Here is a 24560-nt window from a genome sequence, read left to right as displayed (position 1 = left end):
GGGAGTTGGTATGTGAATGCAGCTATTTCATTGGTAAAATTATACATTTTAGTGTAAGTTAATATTTTCTCTGACACTGTACAAAGAAGGATCTTTTAGTTTCTGCCCTCGATTTATTGGCCTGGCTGCTGGTCCTCTGAAAAAGAGGGTCAGATCTTGACATTTTGCATGCACATTTTTGCTCAAGTCCCCTGTTTTAAATCTAGCTCTATTCTTTGCTTTCCGTTGTGTCCAGTGTTCCTAAATCCAAAGGCTGATTTGTTCAATGTATGCAAAGAGTCAACCCCTAGTCTCCCAGAAAAGGTGGACACTGGGCCATCTGGGAGTAGAACTAGGATCCTGAAAGCCCAACTGTCCCCTGTGTGGGCTTTCACCACGAGGTGAGCCATGTCTAGGTCTGTTGTAGGTGTTTACTAAACTCAAAGGAGTATCTTGGCAAGCATTTCTTCCTAGGATCATAGACAAATCTCTGCATGATAACACGATAATAGAGATCTTCTGCTTTGTGGATTTCTTGCACATGAAGCTGTTTTCCCATAATTCCAATGTACCTGTGTGGGAGAAATGCAGAGACCCTGACAGTGGGGTACTCCCTTGTATCTCTGTTTTGAAATTCTCTTGGGAATGATTTGCTAGTACCAATGGGAAAAAATAATCTTGAACCAAGTCTGAGTTGTCATTCTCACAAATCTTCAAGACAGGCTGACCCTTCTTTGGTCTGATTCTTGACCACTCCATTTTCAGCTCCATACTTCAGTCACTCCGTTTTGGAGTACTCGAAACAATTTCTGAAACCTTCTATCATTGTCATTTTCTGAGGGCCTGTGATTGACTACTTATTGGTATCCATCTCTGCAGGTATGTAGGATTTAGGTTCTTCTCTTCACTTTCAGTCATTCGAAATTTTATTAGCATTTCTCCTTAATTAATTGTTTTCTCCACTTCTGGTCACTTTACTGCTATAGATTTATAACTTTTTCTTTTCTTTACATTTATTTTGGTAGGATTTGAAGTGGAGGCAAATATAAATGCATGTATTCTCTGCCATGTTTATCTAGTGGTCTTAGATCTTACATTTTAAAAATGTTTTTAGTTGAAGTGTTATATACATACAATTAAATTCACCCATCCTAAGTGCACATTTTAATAACATCTTAAGACCCTTGATGTTTCAAATATTTTACTCTGTAGTCAAATGCAGACCTGTGATAATTACATATGTCTTTTTCTACTTTAATCTCACACAGATAAATATTCTTATTGGTGAGAGTGGCAGAGGAGTCACATGCCCTTAAAACAACTCAAGAGAAATCAATTGTAGATATTTTGGGGGGCACAGATCTGAATGAAAATAAGTGAGAGACCAGTGTACTTGACAATATAGTTAAGTATGTTGGCCAATATCAGAGCTATTTTTTGTGGATAACCAACCACGGCAAGAAACAGAATAATACACTATAACATACTACTCAATAACTTTTAATTGGCTCCTATCATTTTTCAAAAAGTAAGAAACAAGAGGAAAATAAATCTATTAGTTTTCCTGAAGCAAGAGAAGAAGAAAATGAGAAAATTGAGATTTGACCAAGTGATTTCTGCCCAAAGTGGTACAAAGGACTGTGTGAAAACATCAGGGGGGTTAAATATTTGTGGCAGATGTTCTTCTAATGGCTGCTGATAAAGCATGACCATCACTTTGAGAGCATCTGATACATTCCTCACAAGTAGCCCACTGTTCTCTTTGTAAATATTGGGGGAGGAAAGTATACAACATATCTTTCCAAATATCTAAACGTGTGTCTTAATATTCTTAATTTTGAGGCATACGGAAATACAAATACCTCGTATTTATCTTCAGTGAACAAGTCTTTATCTCCTAGTTGGAACTACAAACTCAAATTCCTAAGGAAGCCAGGCTGGTGTATATGGATGTAAGAAAATAGGGAGTGTTGAACTACAGAAGGGCATTGCCTCCTAAAGGCACTCAAATTTAAAATATGTTTAAGATATATAAATAAAAACAAAAATAAATAAAAATAAATAAGTTTAAAAAGAGAAAATTAAATAAAGTAAATCCAAGTTCTAGGGCCTTGTAGACTACAGGTCATGGGTTTAACTGCTAGTTTAGGAAATGGTGGGTGAGTTCTCAGATGCTCTCAGCTCCAAGGAGCAGCAGATTATGTCCTCCACCTAGTTCTCAACTAAACATTTACTTAACTTTCTTATTTAGGCTGGGTGCAGTGGCTTGTACCTGTAATTCCAGCACTTTGGGAGGCTGAGGTGGGAGAATTCCTTGAGACCAGAAATTTGAGACTAGCCTAGGCAACATAATGAGACTCCCATCTCTACAAAAAGAAAACTTACAAAAAAGTATCCAAGCATAGTGGCACATGCCTGTAATCACAACTGCTCAGGAGACTGAGGCAGGAGGGTCACTTGCTCCCAGGAGTTCAAGGCTCCAGCAAGCTAGGATTGTAGCTCTGTACTCCAGCCAAGGTGACAGATTGAGGCTCTGCCTCTTAAAAACAAAACAAACAAACAAAAATCTTCCCATTCAGTCCTAGTCCTGCTTTGATTCCTTGCTCAGAATATGTTTTTTCCCTTTCCTGCTTCTCTAGTGTTCACTCTTATTTCCTCCTTCTCTCTTCTTCTCCCTTACCTTGCCCCTCTTCAACTGAACAGAGCGTGAATGGAATGAAGAGTTTTGTGCATACCTATTCCTACAAGGGTTGCATCAAGTTGAATACCCTTAATGGCCTCTTCTCCCTGGCTAGAAACCTGCGGAGGGTTCTCCTTATCTGTAGCCCAAAGCCCATACTACTCAGTTCGCAGCTCAAGCCCTTCCACTGAACCCGACTTGCTCTGCCAGCCTTTCCTCCTAGGACAGCAGTTCTTCCAATGTCCCAGATCCACAAGGCCACCCGCAGCCAGCCAGCACACCATGCAGACTGCTTACTCTCCACCAGCCATCTGTGTTCCTTCACTTTGCCTGGAATGTGTCTTGAATATTGTAGCTACCTAATAAGTATGAGGTGAATTTCAATTTTGTTATCAATTTGAAAGCAAATGAGTTGAATTATTATTATTTCTCAATTTAGTATCTTAAAGCCAGTTAGAGTAAATCACATTTTGCTTATGGTTCATTTTTTTTCTCCTTAACAATATCAAAATAAAGACTTTAAGCACGAAAGGCAGTGTTGTCTGCATTTCCATGTCCTGTTGCTTTATCAGTCTCATTAGACAGATGGCACTAGGTGTTTGAATCTGGCTGGTGGTTGATGGGCATGGATAAGGAACAGGAAGTGAGATAGACTTTCAACTTCAGATATTGTTGACTAGTAGACCATCATTCACTTTCACTGCTTAGAGCATTTGCTGCCAATGTTTTAATCCTTCTGGGCTTTTCCCCATTACATGAATTTGCTATATAAATTTTTATTTTTTCATTCACATAGTACACCCTTTCTTTGCCCAGTTGTCTGAGTAGAATCTTGCAAAAACAGTAAACAGTCATTTCTTAGCCATTTACAAAGGGCTTTTCTTTTGCCCAAGAAGTCCACAATTTAGATACTAATGAAATATGAAATATATCACATTATACTTCGAAAATGACTTGAGTCAATGTCAAGTGTGGCAAATGAGTGTTCAGGGAATTTCAAGGTTCTTATCCAAATTTTGTGTCTACTTTATAGAATCTCTTCCTGCACTTATATGTCCTGATGATTTTATAGACATTAATATCAAAAGAACAATTTAGATTGTTTAAAAAAATATAAAGTCTGATTTATCTTTGAGACATACTTTACAACACAAACCAATTTTGCTATAGTAATACCATGTCAATATTTTTTGACAGAAGACAAATGTTGTTATTATTTCACCATTTCTTACCTTTGTAAAAGTTTAGAATTTTACAAAATGACTCTTCTTTACATGTCAAAATAGTAAGTTGATGAAAATAAAAAAAGTTGCAACTTTCATATCTGGTGGCAATGATGGATAATCTAAGTGTGTTGGGTTGTAAATGGGGCATAAACCATATTGACATTTTTTAAAAGTAAATACAATTTTAATGGAGAAATGTATCTTTTCACCACAATCACAGATAATATTGGTTTTAAAAAAGCTTACTTTGACTTGTTTCACTTCTAATTTGATTGGATATTCTCCATGACAGAAGATTGAAATTAGGACTCTCTTAAAGGCATCAGTCTCTATCCAGTAGTAGCAGTTCACTGTCAGTAATACAAAATAAATAGCAAGAGAATTAGTGCTCAGAAAAATTGTGAAAGAGATAAGACTATGCTTCAGGCTGTCTACCTTTCCTTTTCTAAGCTCTTTTCTATACCTCCTTTCCTATTATCTACCCCTCAACACTCATACAGAGTTACTCAGTGTTCTTATACTGTTTTAGCCCTTTCATAGAGACAATCTGATACATTCGTTCAGGACAGGTAATTTAAAACTTTATGTGCTACAATGATCAGGATATTAGAACTTAATAGAAGGGCCTAAGAGGAAAGACAATGAAGACAATGCATAACTCAGTAATTGTAGAATTCCAACATATCATCTGGGGAGAATCTTCCCAGCACTTTATTCTCATAATATAAATGACAGGTCTTTCATGAAGGCGGTGTTCATGAACTTTATCAGGGAACAACAGAATTGGGTTTATATTTTATGTGTGATCTGGAGCTTGGGATTAGAAAATGTGGCCCAGCTTTGGTGTTCTGAGTCTTTTCATCGGAGTGCTCACAGTATTTATTCCCTTTTTCCAGAAGTATATTATGCCTAGGTCATGAGTTTGGAGCTCTCAGGAATGGGATTAGTGTCCTTGTGAAAGAGACCCCATAGAGCTAGTTAGCCTCTTCTACCATGTGAGGACACAGCAAGAAGGCACCATCTATGAACCGGCAATCAGGCCCTCTCCAGACATCCAATCTCGGACTTCCCAACTCCAGAGCTGAAAGAATAAATTTCTGTTTTTTATAATGCCAAGTCTGTGCTATTTTGTTATAACAGCTTAAAGTAATTTAACCATCTACTACTTCAAATACTTAAGTTCTTTTGTTTGATTGTTTTCGCATTTCTTTTCCAACTAAAATATAAGCTCCATGGGCAAGAAACATATTTCTTATGCCTAGAAAAAAGCCTAAAATATTTATAATATTCGATACATGTTTATTGAATCATGATCTCGATTTTTTTTCCACCTTATTAACCTACATTGCCCTTATTTTCTCTCCCACCTGTCTTTTAGCTCTGACAGGAATCCTCAGATTCCTCTATGGTAAATAAAGACAGTCAGAATTAAAGGCTTTATCCCTCCCCAAGATTATGATTTTGTTATTTACTTCACAAATAACACTGTTATAACTTCAGACAAATTAAATTTAGCAGAGTTCAATTGAGCGAGAAAAAGCAACAAAAAAATGATTCATGAATTAGCCACCAGAATCACAGTAGAATCAGAGAGACTCCAAGGATGCCTCATGGTCAAAACAAATTTACAGGCAAAAAGTGGAAAATGGCATACAGAAGTCGGAAGTGAGGTACAGAAACAGTGGGATGGTTACAGGTTGGTGTTTGTCTTATCTGAACACAGTTTGAACATTCAGCGGTGTTATGAGTGATTGAAGTATGACTTCTGGGATTCAACAAGACTCAGCGATTGTTACAGATGCATATTCCTGAGTTTTTTATCTTGTCTACCTATTAGGTTACTGTTGGTCCACAAGGACTCAAAGATAGAAGTACGGAGTCTTTCTCCGGCTATATTTAGTTTGCTTTAACAACACTCTGCATGGGGTTAAAAATTACTTTGAGGATCCTTGAATGGAAGGTAATGAAAGGGTAGATATGAATATACAACCTCTGCATTAGGCCAAGTTTCCAGAAGCAGATGCTTAAACAAGGATTTGTATCCAAATGATTTATTTGAAGAATGCTGCCAGGAGAAACAGGTAAGGGAGTGGGAGACATTGGATCGGGAGAAGTGCTGCCCTAGCCTCAGGCTGATCTCATGGGGACTCTAGAGATTAAAGACTACAGAGGGCTTCCCCTTCCTCCTTCCCACCAGGGAAAGGAATCAGATTTTTGTACCCTGTCTTCTGTTAGTCATTAGCTACAGACCTCTCAGGTGCTATGTAAATTCTAAGATGCCTCAAGGAAAGTGCTACCTAAGAGTCCAAGTCCAAGTCCTCTGAAGAATGTTGCTGGAGCAAGCTGTAACAGCTAACATATAGAGGCTGCTGTATGGACACACAAAACCAGCAAGAGGGATCCAGAGGAGCTGGCAAAAGCATTAATACCTCTTAATGCCAAAAGCTATACCGAACAAAAGACTCACTTGTCACCTTCTGGTCCAGTGAAGACAGATACACCAGCCATACAGCATTCTTCAGGATTCCACCTGACCCTTTCGTTCCTGTGTGGAGTTCTGCCAGTGACTCACACTTACCAAATGCTTTCACTTTGAGCTCTGCCTCTACAGTCTGTTTTCTTGTTAGATCACTACCATTATAGGGAAGAATAGTCCATTGATTACACTTTCCTTAGCTTAGGCTAGGGACATTTTTAATGTTTCTAAAATAAGTCCCAAGTGGTTAGGTGTGAAAATTAAAATGACCCATTAACAACTGTAATGTGCTATAAGATTTGGATTCCCACTAATTACTGTAATCTATCTCCCAGCTTCAATGAATACGTAAATGAGAAAAATTATTACTTTTATGTTACTGAAACTGTGACTATTCTCTAACATCTAATATGCAGTTTGAGATGGATTTCTAAAAATGACATAGTAAGGATGCCAATCTTAGCATAAGCATACTAACATCTGTCCTACTTGTCTTTAATTCTTTTGACATTCTTATTACTATTTATAAAAAAGTAATGTTTTTCTTCAGAAATGAAACTTCATTTAGTTTTATCTTTCACTTAGAATCAGTAATGGTCATATAATTATCACCTCTTTATACACAATAATATGCATCTATTATATATCATACATACACATAGATAAATAGATATGCCTAGAGGTCAATTTTGTAGCAAATAATCAAAACACAAACATGCTTTACTAAGAAAAAATTGTTTTAAATGTCATGCTCTACAACGAAAAAAGTCACAAAGCTCATATGCCTTTATTATTCTATTGTCTTTGTATTATAAAATCAAAATCAATTAATTCAATAATCTTAATTACCTTTTTATTAAAAAACTGATATTGCCAAATCCAGAGAGATTGTTAACAAATAGGGGATGAGGAGGAGCTTCCAGACACGGACATAGTTACAGACAATAGGTAGGCAACAGAAACACTAACTGAATAGCCTGACAGACATGTGGTCTTGTATATGCAAATATTTTTTAAATGCTCATAATAAACTAACTATAACATTAGATTCATGGCATTGTTTATTAAAAGTATAATTTTAATAGATTTCCATCAAAATAGTTAAAAATTTTGAGTCTTTATTTTGATAAATATGTTATTTTGCAAATTTCACTCATATAAAGTATTTTATTCCTGAAAATAGTGGAAAAATTAAATACTGTCATCTGTCTTGAAGTAGCATGAGGTTATGTTTGCATTAATATGCACACATACCTCAAATAACTAGGATTTTTTTATACATAGATGAATTTTCAACCAACAGGGTAAAGATATAACATGCATGAAAAAGTTTTCAGTTTTGCTAAGCTCCAAATTACTGAATTCAAACAGAAAGTGAAGGGAGCAAGGTAACTACTGGAGTGGACCCCATAGGTAAAAGCATTCACTTTGTGTATTTCAAAGTGGACATGTTACCAAAGTGGACATGTACATAACATGCTTCACAATATTTCAGAACATGGGTTGTGTGATGAGAGAGTAACTTTGGATTATATCAGGCCAGATGCTTTCCTGAATATGTTTATTAAAGTAATTAATTCAAATGAAAATGCCTGAGGAGGACCTTCACCTTCCTCATATACTGTGCAGTATTTACCTTTAATATTGGTTCACTGATAAAATACACACCTTAGGGAGAGAGGAAAGTAAGTTACAAACCTGCTGCAGATTCCCCAGTGAAGAAATTTCTCACCTAAGTACTCCTAGTTAGACTCTTACCTTGATGCAAATTCATGATGGTATGGTTTCTGAGTTAGTGTGATTCTGCTAGACTATGAGTTCCAAAAGAACAAGACCTTGACTTCGTGTTCACTGCATTTATCTAACATTTAAATAAAGGCTGAGAGATACTCATCTTATGATAACACTGGATGAATGAACAAATTATCTAGTGTCACCCTGAACACATACATCCCTTTCCATGAAATAAGGAAATAGTACTGAATTCAACTTTTAGACAATGGGCCCAAGAATAAACAGGAATGATGATCCATGAAGCTGAAAAATACAGAAAAGCTGGGAGCAGAGGATGTTTATGCTGTAGTATGAAGACTACAAGGACCACCACATACAAAAGAATCTTGATACTCAGACTTGATGGTACCTACTTGATGGTACCTACTTTATCAGTATCTAATTTATTACACATCAGAAAGACAGACTCTTTCTGATGCGTAATAAGTTAGATACTGAAAATGTAAATTTACCACTCAATTTGAATTTATTGTGGTAGCATACTTAATCCCTGAAAAGTTCCATAGAACACAAATAAGCAACTGCAAAGAAATATTAGAACTTCAATAAGTGGGCAACATTAGAAGACTGATCAGCTCATCTCTAACATTCCTATGGCGACTTAGGATTTGAACTTTCATGAAAAGTTCTAATGTGTTGGAAAGAACGTCATAGCAATACCCTGGCTCCTTTTTAGAAACAGCTTTCAATCTCCTCTTCATAACCAGGACATATAACACTCATTTCTAGGGCACATTGTAAAAGGTGTGTCTGTGCTTATTCAAAGCATAATGCCATATATAACTGTGTCTAATTCTCTAACACTCAAAATCCATATTCAAATTTTAAAAATATAAATGTGACCTTATTTTATGGAAAAGTTTTAATCTATCTTGTTTTTCTTATAATAATAAACTACAAGGAATTCTGTCTTCCACCATGATGGAATGAATATATGTTACTAGAGTCACTCTGTTGTTGTGAGTTGCCATACAATTGAATAAAACACATAAGGCAACTGTTTTTAGGTATTTATTAAGTAACAAGCAGAGCAGGACCGTGATTCTTGAGAGAAAGCAAACGTATGAGGTTTGCCCCACATTCATTCATGCTTTCTGCCACAATCGAGAAGGCAGAAGCCAAGCAGAGCAGTGGAGTAACTGAATTGAGGGTGCAGAGATGAGAGATCAATGCTGAGGGATCTGGAATTTGTAGGGCATTTCACCACAGAAGAGGAAGCTTGGGAAGGTGAGGGGCAGGAGTGCAAAAGTTGTGTGGACATTCAGTGCCATTCTCAATGAAGGGCTGACAAGTGCATGCTCAAAGCAAGACTCTAGGATTGCAATGCCTGCTTTTTTGTGCTCTCCATTTGCTCGGTGAATCTTCCTCCATTCCCTTATTTTGAGCCTACCTGTGTGTTTGCACATGAGATGGGTTTTCTGAATACACAAATTGGATCTAACTAAACTTAAGAGTTTCTGCACAGCAAAAGAAACTATCAATAGAGTGAACCGGCATCCAGCAGAATGGGAGAAAACTTTTGCAATTTACCCTTCTGACAAAGGGCTAATATCCAGAATCTACAGAAAACTTAAACAAATTTACAAGAAAACAACTCCATCAAAAAGTGGGCAAAGGATATGAACAGACACTTTTCAAAAGAAGACATTTATGAGGCCAACAAATATATGAAAAAAAGCTCATCATCACTAGTCATTAGAAAAATGCAAATCAAAACCACATTGAGATACCACCTCATGCCAGTTAGAATGGCAATCAATAGAAAATCAGGAGACAACAGACGCTGGAGAGGATGTGGAGAAAAAGGAACGCTTTTACACTGTTGGTGGAAGTGTAAATTAATTCAACAATTGTGGAAGACAGTGTGGCAATTCCTCAAGGATCTAAAAATAGAAATACCATTTGACCCACCAATCCCATTACTGGGTATATACCCAAAGGATTATAAATCATTCTATTATAAAGACACATGTCCAAGTATGTTTATTGTGGCACTAGTCATAATAGCAAAGACTTGGAACCAACCCAAATGCCCATCAATGATAGACTGGATAAAGAAAATGTGGCACATATACACCACAGAATACTATGCAGCCATTAAAAAAAGGATGAGTTCATGTCCTTTGCAGGGACATGGATGAAACTGGAAACCATCATTCTCAGGAAACTGACACAGGAACAGAGAACTAAAGACTGCATGTTCTCACCCATAAGGGGTGTTGAACAGTGAGAACACATGGACACAGGGAGGGAAACATCAAACACTGGGGCCTGCAGGGAGGGGGCTAGAGGAGGAATAGCAGGGGTTAGGGGGATTGGGGAGGGATAGCATTAGGGGAAATACCTAATGTGGATGTGGGGCAATGGATGAAGTAAACCACCACCTTGGCATATGTATGCCTACATAACAAACCTGCATGATCTGCACATGTACCCCAGAACTTAAAGTATAATTAAAAAAATAAAAAAAGCAAGACTCTACAAGGCTAAGCACCATAGGACTAAGGGCAAAACTGAAACAGCCCCAGCCTACCAACAGATAGAAATACAGTTCTACAGAAAAAAAAAAAAAAAAAAAAGGCACAGAAAAAGATAAAACATGCATAATATAAATGACTACATTTTCATTTCTTCTATTAATGTCATTTTATGTAAAGTATTAACTCGAAGCAGACTATAATATATTGTGATATGTAATGAACAAAAGCTTAAGAAAATGAAAATTGAAAACTAAAATACTCATTAAACAAAATATAAGTCAGAAAGGGAAGAACACAGGAATAAAACCAGATAGGAAAAAGAGAATACAAATACCAAAATGACAGACATAAACAGTTATATGAGAATTGTTTTGAATGCCTATGGACTGAGTACCACAATTATGAAGCAAATAAAACAAAATGTAAATATTTGCTATCTACAGGATATCATTTTAAATATAAAGATACAGAGAAGAAGAAAATAAAAAGATGGGAGAAAAAGACACACCATGCAAACAGTAAATAAATGTAATAAAGCTGATAGGAATACACTGATATAAGACAAAGTAGACATTAAAATTAGAAATACCTTACTATTGAAATGAAAGATGGAAAAACTAGAAACATAAGCAGAAATAAGGAAGAATATTTCATAATATGAAAAGGACTAATTAATCAAGAATGTATAACAATCATAAATATGTAGATACATAGTAATAGAGTTCCAAAATGCATTAAACAAAAACTGACAAAACTAATGATAAAAATAGACAAATTTATCGTTGTAGTTGGAGATGTCAGTACCTTTCTTTTAATATTAATTGAAATAGGAATACAGAAGATTTGAACAACTCTACCAACCAACTTGACCTAATTGACATTTATAAAATAATGCATCTAAGAACTATAGAGTAGACCTTCTTTTTATGTCTGTGTGGAACAGTATTGAGAAAGACAACATACTGGACTGTAAACCAGTCTCAATGCCTTTTAAAGGATTGAAATTATAGAGAGCTCTGACTATAGCTGAATTAAAGTAGAAGTCAATTACAAAAAACATGAAAAATCCTCAAATATTTGGGGATTAAGCAATTCTCTTAAGTAATTAATGGGTCAAAGAAGAATCACAGAAAAATAAGAATTTTAAACTGAATATTCAGAAAAATGAAATATGTCAATATCTACCAGATGTCGTTAAAATAGTGCTTAAAGGAAAATGTGTAGCTTTATATAATTATGTAAAAGGAGGAAAATGGTTTGAAATCAATGATTTAATTTTCAACCTTATAAGCTCATAAAAAATAAATTAAAAACTAAAATAAGTAGATAAAAAGAAAAATAAATGTAAAAGCAGAAAACAACAGGAAAACAATAAATACAAATAATAAAGCAAAAGTGTCTTTTTTTTTTTTTTTTTGAGGCAGCGTCTTGCTCTATCACCTAGGCTGGAGTGCAGTGGCACCATCTCGGCTCACTGCAACCTCCACCTCCCAAGTTAAAGCCATTCTTCAGCCTCAGCCTCCCCAGTAGCTGGGATCACAGGTGCCCACTATCATGCCCGGCTAGCAAAAGTGTCCTTTGAAAAGTTTAGTAAAATATAAATTTTTAAAAATAATTCAGTTTTAAAATAGAAATCTTTCACCAAGAAAAGCCAGCACAGATAGTTTTATAGGTGAATTCTATCATATTTAAAGGACATATAAAGCCAGTCTTAGACTGGGTGCCATGGCTCATCCATGTAATCCCAGCACTTTGGGAGAATGAGGCATGCGGATCACTTTGAGCTCAGGAGTTTGAAACTAGCCTTGGCAAAAATGGCAAAACCTTGTGTCTATAAAAATACAAAAGTTAGCTGGGCATGGTGGAAAAGAAAAGGGATAGAAAAATCATAATGATATTTTAGGGAAAGAAAAGGGGAAAAAATCCTACCTGCATGAAAATAATTACAAATATTAGAAGTGTCTGCATCTCCAGATGAGAAGGAACCAGCAAAGGACTTCTGGTACCATGAAAAATCTGAATGTAATGACACCACCAAAGTACACTAGCTCCTCGGCAATGGTACCTAACCAAAATGACAGATAACCAGAAATGCCAGATAAAGAATTCAAGCAAGGATTGCAAGGAAGTTCAATGAAACCCAAGACGCAGTTGAAAATCAACACACAAAATCTTCTAAAGCAATCCAGAAAATAAAAGAAGAAATAAACACCTGAAAAAGAAATCAATCAGAGCGTCTAGAATTGAAAAACACACTTAAAATACAATTGAAAGATTTGCCAACAGAATGAATCAACCAGAAAAGAGAATTTCAGATTTTGAAGACTGGTCTCTTAAACTAACCCACTCAAACAAAAATAAAGAAAAATAAATTTAAAAAATGAATAAAGTCTTCAAGAAATATGAAATTATATGAAGCAACCAAATCTATAAATTATTAGCATTCCTGAGAGAGAAGGAGAAAAAGTAAACAACCTGGAAAATATATTTGAGGGAAATTCAAGAAAATTTCCCCAATCTTGCTAGAGGGATAGACATCTAAGTACAAGGAATCCAGAGAACACCTGTGAGATACTATACGAAATGAGCATAACCAAGGCATAGAGTCATCATAGTGTCCAAGGTGAACATTAAAGAAAAAATCTTAAAGGCATCTGAATAAAAAAGTCAAATTACATACCAAGGGAATCCTTTCAGGCTAACAGCTGACTTCTCAGCAGAAACCTCACAAGCTAGAAGAGAATGGGGGCCTAGTTTCATCACTCTTAAAGAAAAGAAATTCCAACCAAGAATTTTATATCTTATATCCTGCCAAACTAAGCTTCATAAGTGAAGAAGAAAAAATATTTTTCAGATAAACAAGTGCTAAGGGAATTTGTTACAACTAGACCAGAATTACAGGAGATTCTTCAGGTAGTTTTGAACATGAAAATGAAAGAACAATACCTACTTCCACAAAAGTACACTAAGTATATAGCCCACAGACCCTATAAAACAACCACATAGTAGGAACTAGAAAGCAAAAAGCTGACAACTTCACAATAAGATCAAAACATCACATATCAATATTAACCTCAAAATTATTATCTTGAATTGTCTAAATACCCTACTTAAGAGACATAGACTGACAAGTTGAATTTAAAAAAGACCCATTCAAGAGACTCACCTCACATATAACTACACCCGTGGGTTCTATGTAAAGAAGTGGAGAAAGATCTATCACACAAATGAAAACCAAAAAAAAAAAAAAGCAAGAATCACTATTCTTATATCAGATAAAAACAGATTTTAAACCAACAACAGTAAAAAGGTATCACATAACAATAAAGGGTTCAATTTAACAAGAAGACCTAGCTATCCTAAATATATATACACCCACCACAGGAGCTCCCAAATTCATAAAACAAGTACAAGTATTTCTAGATCTACAAAAAGACTTAAACAGCCACAAAATAATAGTGGGGAACTACAACGCTCCACTGACTGCATTAGACAGATAACTGAGGAAGAAAACTGACAAAGAAATTCTTAAATTATACATTTGATGAATTGGAAATGTCTTATAGGGAAAACTGCACAGCCCAGTACAAAAACATGCTGACAGAAGTGCATACAGCCTTAGAAGCAAACCCAAAAGACCTCACCCAGCATTTTCTAGAGTCACACCCCCTGGGAAGGAGTGGAAAAGGAAAAGGATAGAAAAAACCATAATAATATTTTAGGGAAAGAAAAGGGGAAAAAATCCTACCTGCATGAAAATAATTACAATATTAGAAGTGTCTGCATCTCCAGATTTATATGGTTTGGATCTGTGTCCCCAACCAAATCTTACGTCAAATTATAATCATCAGTGTTGGAGGTGGGGCCTGCTAGGTGATGATTGGATCATTGCAGGGGCTGATTTCCCCACGTGGTGCTGTTCTAATGATAGTGAGCGAGTTCTCATGAGATCTGGTAGTTTAAAAGTGTGTGGCAAGAACAGAAAATCAAACACCGAATGTTCTCACTCATAGGCGGGTGTTGAACAATGAGAACACATGGACACAGGAAGGGGAGCATCACACACTGGGGTCTGTTGGGGGGAAATAGTGGAGGGACAGCGGGGGGTGGGGAGTTGGGGAGAGATAACACGGGGAGAAATGCCAGATATAGGTGAAGGGGAGGAAGGCAGCAAACCACACTGCCACGTGTGTACCTATGCAACAATCTTTCGTGTTCTTCACATGTACCCCAAAACCTAAAATGCAATAATAATAAAAAAAAGTGTGTGGCACCTCCCTGCCTCCTTTCCTCCTGCTCTTGCCATGTGAAATGCTGATTTCCTCTTTGCCTTCCACCATGATTATTAAGTTTCCTGAGGCCTTCTCAGAAGCTGAGCAGATGGCAGCACCATGCTTCCTGTACAGCCTATGAAACCGTGAGCCAATTAAACCTCTTTTCTTTATAAATTAGCCAGTCTCAAGTATTCATTTATAGAAGTGAGAATAAGCTATCACTGTTCTAGGCTCTGGAGATCCAATTGTAATTCCCCTAACATTATGACACTTAACAGTGTTGTTGGAGAGACAAACATCTACCAAATAATCACAAAAATACATGTGCTAATATGTACGCCTACTAATATGCACTAATTAGTACTAAAAGTATTAATATGAAAAGAGAAGTGAAGGAAAGGTACGCAGGGCCATACGAGCTTATAACAATGATAGAAATTCCTTATGTTTATTTCTTACAACAACACTACAAAATAAGTGCGATCATTATTCTTGCCACATAATAGCTGAAGAACTTAAGGCAATGGGAGTATTAACAACTTACTGAAGGTTACAGAGCTAGGGGATGGCTGTGACAGTGTTTTCATTTAGCCCTTTTATCTCTAGATTCTATTGCCTTAATCACAATGATACCATTGCACATCTACCTGGTCTGGAGATTCAGGAAGATGTTTCTGAAAAATAAACCTATTTAAGCTGAGATGTGAAGGATGGGTAACAATTATGTACAAGGAAGAGACGAGAGTATGTGTGCAAATCCCCCTGGCATGGCTTAAGCATGAAGTAGTTGATGCATGAGAAAGCTGTGTATATCTGTTAATTTGATGAGAATTAGAGAAGATTCTAAAGATGATTTGACCAGTCAGAAAAAAAAAATAGACTTTAAAATTTCATTAGTTTGTATCATTCTAAATATTTTTAAAAGACCTTCTATATTAATAGGTAAACCCATGTTTTCCACGAGCAGCTGAATCTTGTTGGCGTTCTGTCCTCAGGGAGGATGAAGAATGGACCATCTTTCACTATTTGAGGACCCTTTCAAACTTAGATACCAGCACTTTTCACTGATTATTAGGCACTGTGATTGCAGTATCAGTGAAATCTTTAGCCCAATTCTTTTTTCTAAACCAGTTGAGGAAAGTTCTTTTCCCAACAACTATAGCTCCTTGCTCCACAAAGACTCTTCTTTAGGAAATATGAAGCAGTTAATTACCCCTGCCAAACAGCAGGACGGTAATACTTTTTTCAAATATCAAATCAGTCCAACTTCATTTAGACTTAAATGATTTTTCTGGCCCCTCTTCATGTAGACACCTCCGCAGTCAATTAGCATTGTCACTTTTAATCTTCTGTAGTCAGATCCTGGTCATTTCCCATTAGAGTTCTATTAAATAGATTCTTATGGCCTGGCTGAACTGACTGCAGTGCAGTATCTGCAGAAAGCGTGTCAGCCATCATTATGCAGCTGGCATTTACTAAAGGTTAGATATTACTGAGAAACTTAATCAGGAATTATACTAGATTGACTGAAAATTCACTCCTGGCTTTCCTTGACACCAAACTCAAATGCTCCTGGTATACTCAGGCTATGCCTGGATGGAAAGGCACCTTGAATTATGCATCTGAACTCAAACCATTTTAAACTCCATGGCCTTTGAGTCAAGATCCAAAGATCATGTAACTGTCAGGGGCAGAAGAGCCTGCATCTAGCTGCAATACCAGGTGCACTCTAAACAGGAGAGAGGGAACAATGTCCTCAGGAAAAGAGAGCCCTATCTTACTGTGGCTTAGTTGAGTCTTGAATATAAATGTAACAACAATGCAACCACGGAAAACAAAAGAACAGATAAAACATATAGAAAATTTACATTTTCTAAGTGGAAATATAGGGTAAATTAAGAGCAACTCAAAACATATGGCAACCATGTAAAAGCATCCTCTAACAGAAAAAACAAGCCAGGTGTCAGACAACATGGCTTCCAAATACCCAGTGCTAACTGCTGGTGTGATCTTCAGAAAAATCACCTGATTCCACTAGGCCTCTTGCTCTGGAAGTCTCTGGTTCAACATAAATAGGGTACTGAGAACTGACTGTAGCTGATTAGCACATCTTCTCTTAGTAGCAGAATAGGGACCTGGAAAATGAAACAGAATAGAAGACAGAGGAGACCAGCACAGATGGTCCAACACTCGATAGCTGACAGGTGCTCACTGTGAGTGGATGAGGGCAAACAGGTCTTACTAACTGCTAGGAACAGAGAGGCAGGGAAGGCAACACTGAAAGACAGCTATGTCTACTACAAGTTTTTGTTGGCAGCCCGTCCTAGGGGAGAGAAACCCTCAAACAGACAGCAGTACAAGCTCTCTCATGGACTGTTTTCTCCTTTCTTCATCCATTGTTAAGGCCAATTCAATAACTTTCTAAAGCACTTATTAGATAAGGTCTCTGCCCTTTAAGGGCTTATTCTTAATAATAAATAAATAAATAAATAAACCTGACTTTGGACAGATGATCCCAGAGAAAATGATTAAACTCACATCATTAACTTTCTTTTAGACCAAAGTTTTTTATCTCAATGTGGACGCTATTCTAAACTGAATTCCCTCAACTTCCCTCTTACAAAGCTCCATCAATTTCCTTCTCGGCTGCCTCAAAGAAATTTTCCAGACATAAATTACAGCAAATGAGACTTGTTGGTAGATAGAAAGATATGAAATGCTACTGAATATTAGAAAGATTTGAAATGCTACTGAATATTTCTAAAGAAATGGGCCGGGCGCGGTGGCTCACGCCTGTAATCCCAGCACTTTGGGAGGCCGAGGCAGGTGGATCACGAGGTCAAGAGATCGAGACCATCCCGGTCAACATGGTGAAACCCCGTCTCTACTAAAAATACAAAAATTAGCTGGGCATGGTGGCGCATGCCTGTAATCCCAGCTACTCAGGAGGCTGAGGCAGGAGAACTGCCAGAATCCAGGAGGCGGAGGTTGCGGTGAGCCGAGATCACGCCATTGCACTCCAGCCTGGGTAACAACAGTGAAACTCCGTATCAAAAAAAAAAAAAAAAAAAAAAAAGAAATGGAGTGGTTTGGTTTTAGCATATCAGCAACTCATGAAAGACCATAAAAATGGTCCCTGGGAGAGGTCCTGCTGGAACTATTTTAATAAGGGACTTAGGATAATTTGTAATTAGCCTAGTAGTCAATGTTTGCTAAAGGGCTTGAGAACTATTTTCTTAAACATTTTTGAGCACAATTTCTGAAAATAGCTCTATCTATCCTATGATCTTTCCATCAACTTAATTTTTTTCATGCAGCCCACATAAATCAGTTGTGATTGCTTTAATGTACTAAGGCAGATGGAAGAGTTTTCACCAGTGTTTTTGGAATTGTCAGAGAAAGTTTCCTAGAGGACACCAAAGTTGGGTGTTAAAGGGTAGAGAAGAGTCAAATTAAATGAAAAAAGAGAGAAAAATTATTACCAGGAGGCAGGACCCACTTTAATGACATTGGCCAGAGGTGTGCTGTTCTGCCTGCTTTTCTCAAAGTCCAATGCAGAGACAATAAAAGATCTTTGGTACAACAATTTTCCCTATTTAAAATGAAAGTATCTGCCTTGAGTACCAGGGTTATAAAGTCTATTCTTACACAATATTCAATAGAAAAATCTAAATAATTAAAAACAAGTGGCATTGTTTTTAGCTACAATATCAACATCCCAATATGCATATTTTGCATACTTGCAACTTTCTTATATTTTATCCTTGTGTTGTCTTGGGTCCATCGAGAAGCAGATGCCAAAATGGGATAAGACGTGCAAGAAATTTATTAGGGCAAATGCCTAAGAGAGAAAATAAAAGGAGCTAAGAAAGGGAGGGAGAGCTGTCAGGCTGTGATACAAACTTGACTCTGAGTGAAGGGGAGAGAGAAGGGAAAGAAGGTTGGGTGGAAGTTTCACAGACTGCCTGCAATCCTAAGGAAAGATTGTCAAGGCCATCAAAGATTCCTCAAGGTTAGGTCAGCCTTCAGAGAAATCCCATATCTCCCTGGCATGGGCCTGATTTAGTATCCCCTCTGCCCAATCGTTGTCTGGGAGCAGGACACAGAAAGCATGGCCTCTGTGCAAACACAGCATCAGGCTTCAGGGAACGGCAGCTGAGGCCATTGTTAAATCACACTCCCTGTAGTTAAAAACCTAAGAGGCACCTTCTCATGTTCACTAAATCCTGAAATTAGACTTTGGACCATACCACAAATCCTGGATCACATGTAACTTGCCCTGAATTCTAATAATTTTGACCCAAAGGGTACATAACACTGGTAAGGTGCTTTGTATACTCATAACATCACCACAAAGAAAATATTGCCATGCTTATTTTATAGAGGAAAAAACCTTGTTGACATGCCTCGTAGGATTAGAACAGAGAAACGTCAACCCAGGTCTTTTGGCTCCACACCCCATCTGCTTTCCATGGCACATTAACGTGAGCAGTATACCACCCATTTTCTGGGATAATGAGTACTGTGAATAGTGCACGATTAAAGTAACAATATAAATTATCAAAAAAATTGACATTTTTATGAAAGAGAAAGGAGCACTGTTAATAATTCTATCAGGGCAACAATGCTTTCTTCACTGACATTTTTCTCACTTCAGTCTATAATCCCACAACGTCCTTTGTGGGCAGGTATTTAATATCAATCCTATCCAAATTGCACACAGGCTTAGGTAATCCCTTACTGGAAGAATCGTCTTGAGGCTCAGGGAAGAACTGTCTACAACTCCCTTTTCACTCTTGCTTCTTTTCCCAGGAAACAATTCAGATACTCTGGGCCAATCCTCCAGGCCCATCAAAGCACCTGGAATCTCTGACTCTGTACTTAGAAGATTTGTTTTAGATCATAATTACAGATTAAATTTTACATTTATTTAGCATCTTTCCCATTAACTGTACATTGCATTTGCAAATAGATATTTGCCTACAGTATCTTATTTATTTAATTGATTGCCTGTCTCAGTTTTCAGAGTAATTGTTTATCTCAAGTGGCATAACAGCATGCTCTGTTCCTGTGCTCTACTCTGGAAGACAGTGCTGGATGCTTGGAATAATTCAATGTCTCATTAAAGTAAAGAGACTGAAACTTAGCTCCAAAAGCACTCAGCCAAGGTACATGTTCTTGACAGTTTTGCAGATTTCACTTTTCCGGATGAACTTGCACACAGGAAGAATGCTTGCTCAAGTCTAAGTCAATCAAATATTCAGAGAAAACATGGACTTCACAATTCGGTCTCCCAATCTGCTCAGCATCTTTCCTTTTCCTCACACATTATGATTTTTATCTCTTGCTGTTAATGATTTCACAAAGCCTAGGAGTTTCTGCTGTATGGCTGCAGGGGATAAGGGGCCCTTTAAATGCAACCATAGATGCATTCTGGCTTCCGTGTTATGCTTCTGAATTGGCAGTTGGCTGACCTGAGCCAGTAATTTTAAGTATTCACTACATTGATGGCACCAACCAAATCTATGGTCTTTTTAATTATAATTGCAGGCTTATTCCAAAAGTTGAGACAATGTATAAGTCAGTGCCACCTCTTCTATGTCTATGCCTTTCCAATTCACCGTAGCCAAGGATCTTAGAGAAACTGATGCTACAGTCTATTGAGGGTTATCAACACTGCATTTCCCACCAATAATAGTCTCCTTTAGGCCATGTGGGCATCAAATCATCCCATTTTAGAATCCCGTCCTGAAAAGCTTCTTGTTATTAATAGAAAATCTAGTCCAAAAACTTCTGGTATAAATTCTTCTACTTCAGATGGTCTCAGAAAAATCTGAGTGCAAATAGAAGTGCAGAGACCACCACTAAGGGGGTGGAAAATGCCACAGGGAAGGAAAGGCAGCCAAAAAGAGGGGGTGTTATAAAGCTTGCTATCACACATGGGATATAGAACCTTAGACTATAGGAAAACTGGGGGAAAGTACAAAACACACCTCAGGATACTGCATGAGTGGCAAGGGACCTGGGACATTTTTATACCAACTTCCAAGAACCATTGATTGAGGGCTCTTCTCAGGGGTGTTAATTCCTGGTGCTTGTGGTTTGCCATACATAAGGGCAGCATGGCCTTCTGCACTTCCAGATGTGGGTACCAGCAATTGCAAATCACCCAGAGCATCTTGAAATGGTAGAGTTTAAGGGATATAGATGGGACACTGACAATATCCACTGTGTTCACACTTTGAAGGATAAAAAGGTTAAACAACTTTGATTTAAACTAAATAGTATAACTCAGTCCTGACTCAAATTCTGTTGCCTTCTCTGAGTAGTAGCATTATACACAGCCAGGATTTTCCATAAGTGATTTCTTAGATTGCTGTTTCATTTAATCTGCACTAAATTGTAATGATGAGAAAGAGTCTAAGTTTGGAGTCACTCAGCTGAACTTCGAATAGAAACTCTCCTGCCTCTTCCTTTTGGTCTTGGACAAAGTTTTGAGAGCGAGACATCTCAGTTTTTGTGCTTTGGGTTTTTTCATTTTGTTTTGTTTTTGCCTATAAAATAGGAATAATAGTACCTTCCTCATAGCAATTATTGTGATGAAGACATAGTATATTTAGAGTTTGAAACAGCAAGCCTTCATTAAATAGCAATCCAAAGGAATTCAGTGGTAATTTAGAATTTGCATTGGTGTAATCCTCATTGATTTCTCTAACTTTGATTGGCCCTTCTGACAATTCACAGATATACCTATCTATTTGCCTAACTAGCTATCTTCTGTTTGCCAGTCTAGATTCACTCTTTGTCTTTCTTCACCCTTCTCTGCACCCCCAGAAGCTGACCTGTGTCTCCTACTTCTGTGGGTTCTCATGCCCCGCAGTTTTCTATAGGGCTAACCAATAGGATACAAGGGGAGGAAATTAGAGAATAGGAGGAAATGAGGTCAAGACATCTATTCACCCCATAACCTCCCCTTTGGGTCAGAGTATGTTGGCTGCATGCCTCTATTAAAGGTCAAAGCTGTTGACAAGTGACTCTCTCCATATAGCCTCTATCTGAATTCCTGTATTTCAGTAACCTCTCAGTTCCCCTGTTTTTTCAAACTTGTGTGTGATAACGGCTTCTCAGTGTTACTATGCCTTATGGAACTGCACTATACACTCTTGGTTTCCTAACCATATCTTCGTAAATAATCTTTCCCCAACTATTCCCAATTTGAGTGCAGCATCTTTTTTCCACCAGGATCTTCACCAGGATCTTAACAAATGAGAAGATTTCTTCATACAAGCCTCATAGATATGAGAACAGGTCTGCCAGCAGGGAAAGGGACAGAAGTGCATGCAATATGTAGATGTAAATATAGACCAAGACTGCTATCATTAATTCCAGGGTTTTTCAAGACACCACATTTAGTGCATTAGGTACACACATGCACACTCACACACACACTCATACACGCACACCCAGAATCATGCTGGAATGAAAAAAGTGTATAAGAAGATGTCAAGATTAGCAGCTCTCAACTTTTTGCTGCTAAGGGATAGTCGAGTCTCCCGTGAGTAATTCTCTTTCACTATGTGCATGATTTTCAAAAGTGGAGTAGTAGTGTTTTAGAATTAATGGATCTTAAAGAAAGATGTTCAAAATTTTCCAGGAGATTCTCACATGGCTCTTATTCCAGGAACAGAATAAAAGAAAATGAATAATAGTACATATATTTGGGACTTTGGGGTATTACATAACTGAATATAAATCCTACATGAGCCACCTTTTATAGCACTGTTCAGAGTGTTTTTCATCTGTAAAGTTAGAATCTGGAAGCATTATTATAAGAATAAAGAGATTTATGGGCCTTATTTATTTTACACATATGTATTAACATACTACATTTAAAATGGGATTTCTTAAATGCTCTCTATATCACTGAAAGGCAGCTGTGAACATTATCAGGATGTAGAAGCAGCCTATGTGCAGCAGCGGAGGGTAGGGGGCTCCCTTTCATTCCATTCCAAGAAGCCTGGAATACGGGAAAATTTGAAGTGACAGTATCAAAATGAAAACACAGAGGAGAAGGTCTGACATGAAGCAATAGAAGTGATCCTTCCAAACATTGAAAATCTGTTATTAGGGACTTCTGATCCCTTATCACTTTCTGCCTTTCTTAGATCAGTATTCTCTTTAAACAGTTCTTTTCAGTCCCCTCTATTCCTCAACAGCTCCTGGTGATGTCCCTTATTCTGTGTAACCTTTGTGACCTGTTATTGAGTGCCACACAGAAAAATCAAGGAGAGACCTTGCTGCTAACAGTGCCAATAAGTTGAGCAGTCCTATAACCCAGAGCTAAATCTCAGAAGAGGAAATGGCATGCTAAGATGATTTCTACTGAGAAACTGAACTCAAACACTTCCCACATTCCTGTATCAAATGCAATCTGCAGCTCCACTGCTCAAAAAAAAATTGATTTTATGGATTTTACAAATATATAATTACATAAAAATAGAAAAACCTTCCAGCTTCAATATTCTACAACTCTGTTTAATTAGTTCTTACCCTTCAGAGGGCACAAAACGTTTAGAAATATTTAGCATCAAACTCACCCTAATTTGCAGCCCATCGCCTAACAGGCTTAAATTATCTGAATATTTTCAATCTGTTAGCACACCAATTAAAAAAATTAATTGCTAAGGGCACTTCACTAGATACCTTTAATGTAGCAAATCAACCTCAGACCTAGCCTCTGCTACTCATATCTAATTGAGGCATGACCTGCCATGTGTCAAGACATAGTTAGCAATGCACGTGTGGTTATACACATCCAGATGAGGGAAGTAGCAGAAGGAAAAGTAAAACTACAAGTAAAAACCTAGTCTCTGACAGTCACTTTTGATATATTACTTTATTACACCCTCATCACAACTTTCGATCAGACGTTATCATCTCTGCTTTACAGAAGTAAACTGAGACTAAGTAGAGGTAGCATATGACAAATCAGAGAATTCAATTCCAGATATCTTAGACTGTAAAGCCTTTGTACTTTTAATCAGGCCACACTACATGTTCCATTAATAAAAGAACAGTTCTTAAAGGAGAGAATCAAGGCCCTAAAGAATAAAGAAAGTGTGCAGATAAATAAAGCATAGCTGTATAAAGTGGAAAGAAGAACTAACAAGTAGAAAATAGCCCCACTCATGTCAAGGTCAAACACATCTCAAGAAAGGAATTGTGCATCCTTCTATTTTCAAGTTCACAATTAAGTAAGCACCAGAGTATATGGGAGGTGGAGTTGGTGGTGGTCTAGCACTGTAGACTGGCTGATTCAGAGTCTTCTAAGAGGGAGGGTGATGACAAACATACACCTGTTCCAAAGAATCATCAGCAAACAAAAACACTGCAGGTTGGTTTAACATGAAGGTGGGATTCTACTAGTGACCAAATGACAAGAATTCCTACAGAGATCCTGGAACAAAAGAGACTTCCAACATTTACCTTGCATCTCAGATTTCTTTTTTCAGAGAGCTCCGGGAAAAAAAAAAATGTTTAAATTAAGTTTGTTGCAGCTGCTCTGTCAGGAACTTACCAAGCGCTACAGCCATCGGAGCAATTAAAAAAAATTGCACAGAAGGTAATTAAAAGCCTTACTGGTTCTTGCGA

General features: G+C 37.3%; 1 pseudogene; it reads right to left on the bottom strand.

Moving 5' to 3' along the window:
* The window catches only part of LOC105723647 (small ribosomal subunit protein eS4, X isoform-like), a 612439-nt pseudogene that overhangs the window by 285227 nt on the left and 302652 nt on the right, over nucleotides 1-24560 (bottom strand).

The sequence above is a fragment of the Aotus nancymaae genome, unplaced genomic scaffold (genome assembly GCF_030222135.1).
Source record: "Aotus nancymaae isolate 86718 unplaced genomic scaffold, 86718_ANA_hifiasm-v0.15.2.pri h1tg000029l, whole genome shotgun sequence".
NCBI classification, from domain to species: Eukaryota; Metazoa; Chordata; class Mammalia; order Primates; family Aotidae; genus Aotus; species Aotus nancymaae.
This window is presented reverse-complemented; position numbering and strand designations above follow the sequence as displayed.